At 37.5% G+C, this 9133-nt stretch overlaps 1 protein-coding gene across 2 annotated transcripts in view; it reads right to left on the reverse strand.

The window, feature by feature from the left end:
* rasgrp3 (RAS guanyl releasing protein 3 (calcium and DAG-regulated)) overlaps positions 1-9133 on the reverse strand; it is a 37148-nt gene that overhangs the window by 25512 nt on the left and 2503 nt on the right. For both annotated transcript variants that reach the window (XM_079386203.1, XM_079386202.1), the window contains one exon: positions 2791-2846. The gene's annotated coding sequence lies outside the window, so the exon portion shown is untranslated. The remainder of the gene's footprint in view (positions 1-2790; positions 2847-9133) is intronic.

The raw sequence follows: 9133 nt of genomic DNA on the forward strand, positions 1-9133 counted from the left end.
TGTCTCTGGCAGCGAGAGAGGAACAGCTGCCCTCTACATCTGTGAGTGTGTAGTGAGATGAAGTCACTGGGTTCTCAGTGAACTGGACTGCAGCTGTTCAAAACCCAGACTCCTCCTGCTGACCCTCAAGAAAGGTCACAGAAGTCAAGCATATCAGCATTTTTGTATGGCTTAAGACTGTAGGCCATTTCACCTGCAGTTATTTCAGTGCAGGTAATTCTTTTCAAACAGCATTCATTTCTACTGTATTTTTTGTCAATTTGACCAAAAGCCTTTCCCAATTTCCTGATAACCATAGCTTGCATGTGCATTAGTGGATTTTCAGGAAAATTCATTGTAAATTTTCAAGTTGGCAAACTTACCATGTTTTAAAATTAAAGCTTTGCATTGTCCCATATATAAATCACAAATGACAAAAAGATACAAAAAATGATCATTAAAAACTGATGCAGCAATAGTTCACAAAGTATAAATCTGAGATGATTTATAGTTTCCTGTGATTGGGACTTGCGTTGAAATACATTTTTGCCTTTGAAATGCACCTTTTAGTGATATAATGCTGCTTTGTCACCAGTTTTCACACAGTTTATAACACACAAAATCAGTAAGTGTGTTATATTTTTAAGACAAGCGTCTTATACACACCAAGGCTACATTTATTTTAAAATACAGAGAAAAAATAAAGGTGAAATATTATTATGAATTAAATGTTATTACAGTGCTCCATATTTTAATATATTTTAAAATGTAATTTATTCCTGTGATGGCGAAGGAAAATGGTTACACAATCCTTCAGAAATTATTCTGAAATGCTGATTTGTTGCTTGAGTAACATTTCTTATTTTCTTCAAATTTTTGAAGAAAAAAAATATAGCTGAACTCGAAACCACAGTCATGTTACCTCCTCCTCAATCTGTATATTTCTTCCTCATTTTTGTAGCAGTTAGATTTTGAACTGCTCTGAAATGTAAAAAGTTTGGAAAGCCCTTGTTGTGGGCTGATTATTATGATTAAGTTTAATTCACAAGTACAGAATGCCCTTACAAAACATTTAGTGATCTGACCAACACTAAACTACAGTAAGAATTAGATCTATCTCTCTTTGTGATGAGGACCGTGTCACAATATTCACACAGAGTTTCCACTACTAATTCAGACAAGAAAAAATGAGCATGCATGGATGCATGCACACAAGAACATTCACACATGCAGACAGAAAGCTCTCATGCACACAAACACAAAGACACAAACCCATCTTGCTCCAATGAACCATTCACACAACGCCAGAGACCTGCAATCAGTAAATGAGTTACCTCCCCGCAACCTCATTATCAAACAGTCATCTAAAGCTTCAGCCCACAGAGACAACAGCCGATTATCTCCAACAGTCACTCTATAAATCCTGATTTACTACAGATGAACCTAGCAAACCCAAAACACAACACCACCAGCAGTTCTAAATCAGATAAGGGCCCCAACCTGTGTACTTTTGAGATTTACATCTTTCAGTCGAATTATGAACCATGAATCATCCTGTCAGTAAATCAATTATAGGATTTCGTCTAGAAGTAGAAACTTGACTCCCCAAACTACAAGCTACTCATAAAGTAGTTAAATGGACTGTTCACCCAAAGTTGATAATTTTGCCATCATTTATTCACCATCATGTTGTTCTAAACTTGAATGACCTCTGGAACACCCTTCTTTTTTTTTTTTTTTTTTTTTTTTAAGAATGTTAATAACTGAACAGATTTGTTACCACTGACTGCAACCACAGCAGTATTTATCCGGATCTGGCTAAATAATAGTGTGGATTTCATGTCAACTGTAACTGTGTCAAAAAAAACAAAAACATTTCACAAAATATTGTGCTACACAAAAGGCGTAGCATGCTGCACAAGGACTTCCTGTGCAGGGAAATAAATCAGTGAATCATTTGAAGTTGTACATTTACAACAGTTCGAACAAGCCGATTCACTACAATGAACTGGACTTTTCAAAGCTGTATTCTACACAACAGATATAAGAAATAGCGTGCTTGATTTTTGCCTCAACTTGTACAGTTTTAATTTGATAAGAAAACAGCGATGATGCTCCAATGCTACTTTTTGGAAAAAGTAGCTTGTTACTGGAAAATCAAGACCTTTATTTTTATAAATATGCATCTGGTATAATTACATTCAATGGTATAATTAATCTGAAGCCAAACATAACCATGACCTTGTTCAGTGCTCTACTGTTTGAGCTACAACCTCAAAATAAAATATTTTGAAACCAGTGTATCCACTTCCACATGAGTGAAAAAGGTAGTATTACTGCTGCTTTTAGTCAGGTACTCTCCAACGCTGAAGGGTACAGCATCCGTGCAACTGAAAAAGGAACAACACCTTGACAACTTTGGGTTAAGTTTCTCTCTGAAACAGTGCTGCTAACATCCTGCCACACACTGCAAAGGGACCAAGCAGAAACTAGAGGCTGTGTGAAATTGACATATAGAAAAGGCTAAAACAAAGTAATTATCCAGAGGAACAAAAGATGTGTATAATTCATAAAGCAGTGGTTGTCGGGTTGTTCCTCACACTGAGCTGAAACTTCCCCAACACTATGCATTTTTAAAGAGTCATGCTAATGCTAACCTACTTAAAAGTTACATCTTAACTTATCTGGTCTGTTGTTCATTCTGACATCTAGACCAAGAATTGAAACTAGGCAATGATCTGAACTAATGAGGAACTGGACAGGCTCAGATATTTCATGACACATTTGAAAAGCGCAAAAATTATAACTCACTCTAAAGTCTGGGATGCATCTGTCCTGAGCCACTGCTTTACCTCACGATCCAAAATCTGGATGAAACACATGACAGATGGGTTATTGAATACAGTTTTACAGTTTCATTTTAAAGGAACTGTTCAACCAAAAATTAAAATTGTATCACTGAAAATCTTAATGAAGATGCATAAATTTAAATATGAAGATAAATTTAAATAATGAAGACTTTTTTTTCTAACCTGGGGTTAAGAAAATGGGGTCCTGGGAGCCCATTGAGGGTCGCAATGGATAATTTGCAAGGAAATAAATAAGTGTTTTAAAACGCATTTTTAGGGTTCTAAAAGTTGACTGTACAACAGCTTTGGAACAATAGTTACTATTTAAAAAAAAAAAAAAACACTTCATAAATGTATTTGAATTGAATTGAAAATGTTACTCTGTGGTTTACACATCTAACATTATAGCGCGGTGACAAAAGACACCTGATAAAAATTTTTATTTTTTTTTCAGCTAATATTTAAATAATTTATTTTGGCTTCAAAAACAGTAACAATATAAAATCCATAAAGTTACAACATCATGCTTTTTCGATTAAAAAAAATAAAATTTTACTATTAAAATGTTTAACATTATATATGCAGAGAGAAAGGGAAGTGAATGGTTTCTGTAATAATGATAATGAGTGAATATCATGAGTTAGATCTCTGGACTCCAACATTGTGAAATTCAGCAAGAAGGCCTGCGAACACCATGTGGTACTAGTGAATGTGAGAAATATTCATTCTCGTTCTCTCTCTCTCTTTCTCCCACAGTTCACTGATGCAGATGAAGGGATTGTTTGTCTAAAAGGCGAATGGACTTCCTTCTATTCTGGCCTTTTTCCTGTCTGTGTAGCAGGCGTCCCTGCGCAAGGCTAAAAATACTCCAAAACACACCGTAAACTGAAGCCTGGCACACAGGAACCACGTCACAATACACACGCGGGAGGGGTGGCGGTGACCACCAATCTGTCCTTTTGTGCGTGCAAAAGGGGGTATGAGGGAAAGAAAAAGATCATGAGCGAAAGACAATAGTCAGGAGTGTTATCATTACTGTCTTTTTCTTTCTCCTCACTACTGCGGGTTAAATAAAGGCAGGTTGTTTTTTTCCAGTCAGTGGCTTTTGAACAGGATGTCATAGACACACAGTGGATCTGCGTCACGTGGTTTCCGCCTCCCCAAAATAATCAAGCCAGAGCAACTATAGCTTCAATAAACAGCATGACCTTGATCTGCTCTCAAATGAGAGCGACAAAACAATTGCAAATACATCAAAATCTCAGTCCGAACAACAGCGAGGGACATGTTCAAACAATGGACAACCCCAATTCTCAACTCTCTCTTTTGTTTCAAAGGCCCTCTATTCAAATGAGTGCCAGATATATTTAATATGACTACCACGTATAGAAATTCAGAGCCTATTTTTCCAGCTTCCATTCTTTGAGGGGACGAGGCCCTCTGGTTACCATAGTGAGGAGAATTTATTCAGAGACAACAGGACTTCCCACCCAGCAGGGTGTCATTCAATTGCCAATATTTACGGGCAGGGATTACTCACAGTTAGGATCACCCACCCTCAGGCCCCCCCAAGTATACCCTGCGAAAGCTTGCATTTTCCTATCTGTTTGGCCTGTTTTAGTGGGTCTGCTTGAGGTGCGAGCTCTTCAATCTGTCTGTGGTTTGTATACGCAAGAGTACAGGGGTGAAGACAGGTTTCAGAACGGAAGAGCTTTGCACAAGTAATGGCTTGGTAACACTAAACATGCAACAGCTGAATTTAACTCAGATGAGTCTCGCAGAACCACTGAATGATCAAAGCTCTTACCTCAGGACTGCAATACACTGAGATATATTCATAATTCTCACCTGCTCAGGATAGGGGTGTGTCATTGAAAATTACATTTTGGTGAAGAACACAAATACTATATAGGCACTTGCAATCCATTAGAGAACACACACACACACACCGTGAACACACACCCGGAGCAGTGGGCAGCCATTTATGTTGCGGAGCCCAGGGAGCAGTTGGGGGTTCGATGCCTTGCTCAAGGGCACCTCAGTCGTGGTATTGAGGGTGGAGAGAGCGCTGGACATTCACTCCCCCCACCTACAATCCCTGCTGGCCCAAGACTCGAAGCCGCAACCTTTGGATTACGAGTCCGACTCTCTAACCATTAGGCCACGACTTCCCAATTATACGGTACTTAAAAAATCTGTCCAACACAAATTACAACAATTAACGTGTCTTAATTGTTTCTCACAGACATCAAAAAGATCAAATGGACAGCAAACTGAGTATATTCACAGATTTTTCTGTAAAGAGGCATGTCAAATTACTGGAAGTTTAGAAAAGATGTTGCACACTCAATGTTGCATACTGCACTCAGATTTTCCAAGTTATTTAAGTATGCAATTAAAAAATACTGATATGAACCCACGTTTCTCATCACATTCTTTGAAAACCACAAGATTTGGGCTTTGATAACATAAATCACACATTTTAGCACTCGATACTGTTTCTGTGTATCAACTAATTTGTTTCATTTTTCTAAAGGATATTTTAGCAAAAACATTTATGAATCACATCTGATAACTTCACTAAGTATCTTATTATTACCGCAATGAAAGAGCAACCTGGTACTTTGTTGGTACTTGATGGTACTTTTTTGTTAGTAATCAATCTAATCTCTGAGTGTTTTTAAACTAAGGCTAATGATGCACGGGGCAACGTTTTGAGCAATGTTGCCGGGCAACTTTGGTTAATGTTGCCATCAACGTGTAACCAGGTGAGACACAGGACCCACGACGATATAAAGTATCCAGATAGAAATTTGTTACCCATTCTCAGTGGGAAAGTGCCCAAGAAACATTGTTCAAAAAAAGCTGCTCAAAAATTTGCCCTGTGTATCATTAGCCTTAACTGCATTACATTCCAATTCCAATATGTCAACAGTTTAGTGAATCATCATTAAATGACGAAGTAGGTCATAGCAACATTGAAGGACGCTTGTCCTACCTCTCTCTCTTTTTTTCTCTGAACGTGTATGTGCATTGTGTGTGTGAGACACTAGCAGCTGTTTTTCTGTCCTCCTTCCCATTCATTCAAAAGGGATGCAGACCATCTCGTCTCATCAAGTCTAAAAAAGAACTAGCCAAACAAAAACAATGAGCACATATCCTGCTCCGCCAACACAGTTTGTTTCACACTCTGACAGTGTTTGTTTTAAACAGCTACGTGAACATTAGCATTGGGCTATTGTTACTGATGTGTGCTGTGTCAGTAGACAAGAACAAAGTGTATGAAACAATTCATAAAGTACTGACAATCCATCACCCTTCTGAAAAAGCTGTTTCAGAATAATACATGTGAAAAGACTGATTTATATTTATATTTAAGTGTACTGCTTCTTTCACTAATTGTTATGTGGTTTGTGTCACATGAAAAGCTGTGGAAGGTTTAAGGTCATATCTTTGATGAAACCATGACTCCTTTGTCTTAGAATCCCGTTTACCAAATATTTACTTGGATTTCACAGAAACCTTTCCTTGAAATGTCTAACTGAAATGTTGAACTCCTCAGAGCTGTTTTGTTGTTCAGTAATCATGACTAACACATTTATCCAGGCTTCACACATACAAACCACTTCCATGAAACTTTCGTTGCATGCTATGGAAGTCTTGGGTAATATTACACATTGTAAAGACCCGATAAACACTTGTGTCTTTTCGTGGAGGTAGATTTTGTGGCTCTCATGAAAGCTGTAGCTAATGTGTGACTGAGTGAATTCATGCATGCTGTCTGAATATGAGGAAATGTTACAGGTGTACTCACATACATATAACCCTGCATTATGCTTGCTCTGAATGACACAAGCAATCACTTTTGACTAAACAGATGACAGCTGAAACAGAGCTCACAGAAGCTACTGAAAGACTGATCCAAGATCAGGGATCAAAGATTTCTGTTGTGAGGTCAGCAGGGCAGGAAAGACTTCTGATGGGAGTTAAGTGCTTTTTGCTGTAATTCACTGCCATCTGGTTCAACTGTAGAAAGTGTGTGAATTTCTGTACCTGATTTATAGTTAGAAAGAGGAAGACTAGAGTGGAAGATTGAGGAAATTAAAATAAACTCTATTTCCTCATAGTGTGAACAATTCATTGGTGCATGTCATTCCAAATCACCACCTTTAATCAAAATATAATAACTTGCTTTTTTAATGAAAACATTTTCCTTTTTCTGCTGACATCACATAGGTTGTGTGGCAATTGGATCATTTTAACCAATAGCCAAACTGCAATTTATGCACCATTTTAGCAAACCTGATGCGGTCTAGCTTCATTCCACTTATTCCTTATGGATAGAATCAAGTCATTACACTTTTTTTCTTGCAAAAAAGAAGAAATGTGTCAAAATACTGAAAGAAAATTAGTTGCAGATGGCATTTCATACAGACTTTAAAGGAACACTCCACTTTTTTTGGAAATAGGCTCATTGTACAACTCCCCTAGAGTTAAACAGTTTAGTTTTACCATTTTTGAATCCATTCAGCCGATCTCTGGGTCTGGCGGTAGCACTTTTAGCTTAGCTTAGCATAGATCATTGAATCGGATTAGACCATTAGCATCGCGCTCAAAAATGACGTCAGTCTTAGTACACGATGTAACTACAGGAGAGTCAAGCTTTAAATAGGAAAATTACTGAAACTCTTTGGTCATTTTTGATGACCAAATGCTAATGGTCTAATCCGATTCAATGATATATGCTAAGCTAAGCTAAAAGTGCTACCGCCAGACCCAGAGATCGGCTGAATGGATTCAAAAATGGTAAAACTCAACTGTTTAACTCTAGGGGAGTTGGAAAATGAGCCTATTTCCAAAAAAGTGGAGTGTTCCTTTAAACAAGTACAATAGTTCACCCCGAAATTTAACAGATTTGTTATATATTTAGCATTACATCAATTGCTTACCAATGGATTCTCTGCAGTGAAGGGGTGCCGTCAGAATGAGAGTCCAAACAGTTGATAAAAACATGAATCATTGTCATAAATTAACATTTTGTAAAGTGGAAAGCTGCGTGTTTGTAATAAACAAATCTGCCAAGACTTCAAACCATTGTTTACTGCTAAAATACCAGTCCCTTATCCAAAATACTGCTCTCTCCTGTGAATAAGTTGTCTTGTCTGAATCAGGAGAGAAATATGCACAGATCAATTACCGTTTAAAAGCAAAAAGATTTCTAAACAAATATGTCAGTGGATTTTGATGTGAGAGAACAACAGGGATGGACTTTTTCACTGGAGAGAGTTATAATGGGTTATGGACAGAAGCAACGCCTTTGTTTCTCACAGACTTTACAAGACGTTAATTGATGGACTTTCTCATTCTGACGGCACCTATTCACTGCAGAGGATCTGGTTCATTGGTGAACAAACGATGCAGTGTTACATTTCTTAAAAACTGACTTACGTTCACATGTATTGACCATGTCAGCAAAGAAAAACTTTGTGAATATACTTTTGCCAGGCTAGTTACAGAATCACTCTGATATGGACAAAAGATAGACATGCAAGCACATACGCAGCAGGGCGCAAAACACATTGACACGCTTGCTCTATAAATAGTCTGCCATTTTACTGGCTTGCAACCGTACTGCAAATAACACCGATAAGAGAAAGATGGTTTAGAAATAGAAACAGCAGATAAAAACGCACTATGAAAAAAAAATTAAATGAGACAGCATATGAGGGAGAGTATGTAGTGGAGTGAGACAGTGAGGAAGAACCATCCATGTTACAGACGCCTGCCTACACTTGCCGTCATAGACTCTGTGTAACTGCAGAAACAACAGCTCTGTGAATGAGTGTGTGCGTTCAGTGAATACATGTGTGCTAATGTGTTAACAGAGCTTAAATATTATTATCCGCTGATCCGACCCACAGATTATCAGCACACTGAGCAAAGAGATCAAAAAGAGCAGAGAAGGTTATTATTTACACCTTGATTACCAAGCCATCTAAATGCCGTCTTCTATTGTTTGTATAGGAAGTTCAATAACTAATCGTAAAAGAACAACATTATTTACTATATTTATCGATATTAAAAATAATGATTTACTTCACCAATTAGACCTCTGAGTCCCTTATTTGACAAACATAGTCATTTTGATTCAAAGAGAGAAGCTGTTGTACAACAGTAATTCAACATCTTGTAGTTAAAATTGAGATGTTCATGTGTGCATAATATATGACTAATTACTGCACAGGAATACATACAAGAACTATAGAGACACTAGACTGGTGGCCAGCTCTCAATAAGGTCCTTAC

The sequence above is a fragment of the Barbus barbus genome, assembly GCF_936440315.1.
Source record: "Barbus barbus genome assembly, chromosome: 30".
Taxonomy (NCBI): domain Eukaryota; kingdom Metazoa; phylum Chordata; class Actinopteri; order Cypriniformes; family Cyprinidae; genus Barbus; species Barbus barbus.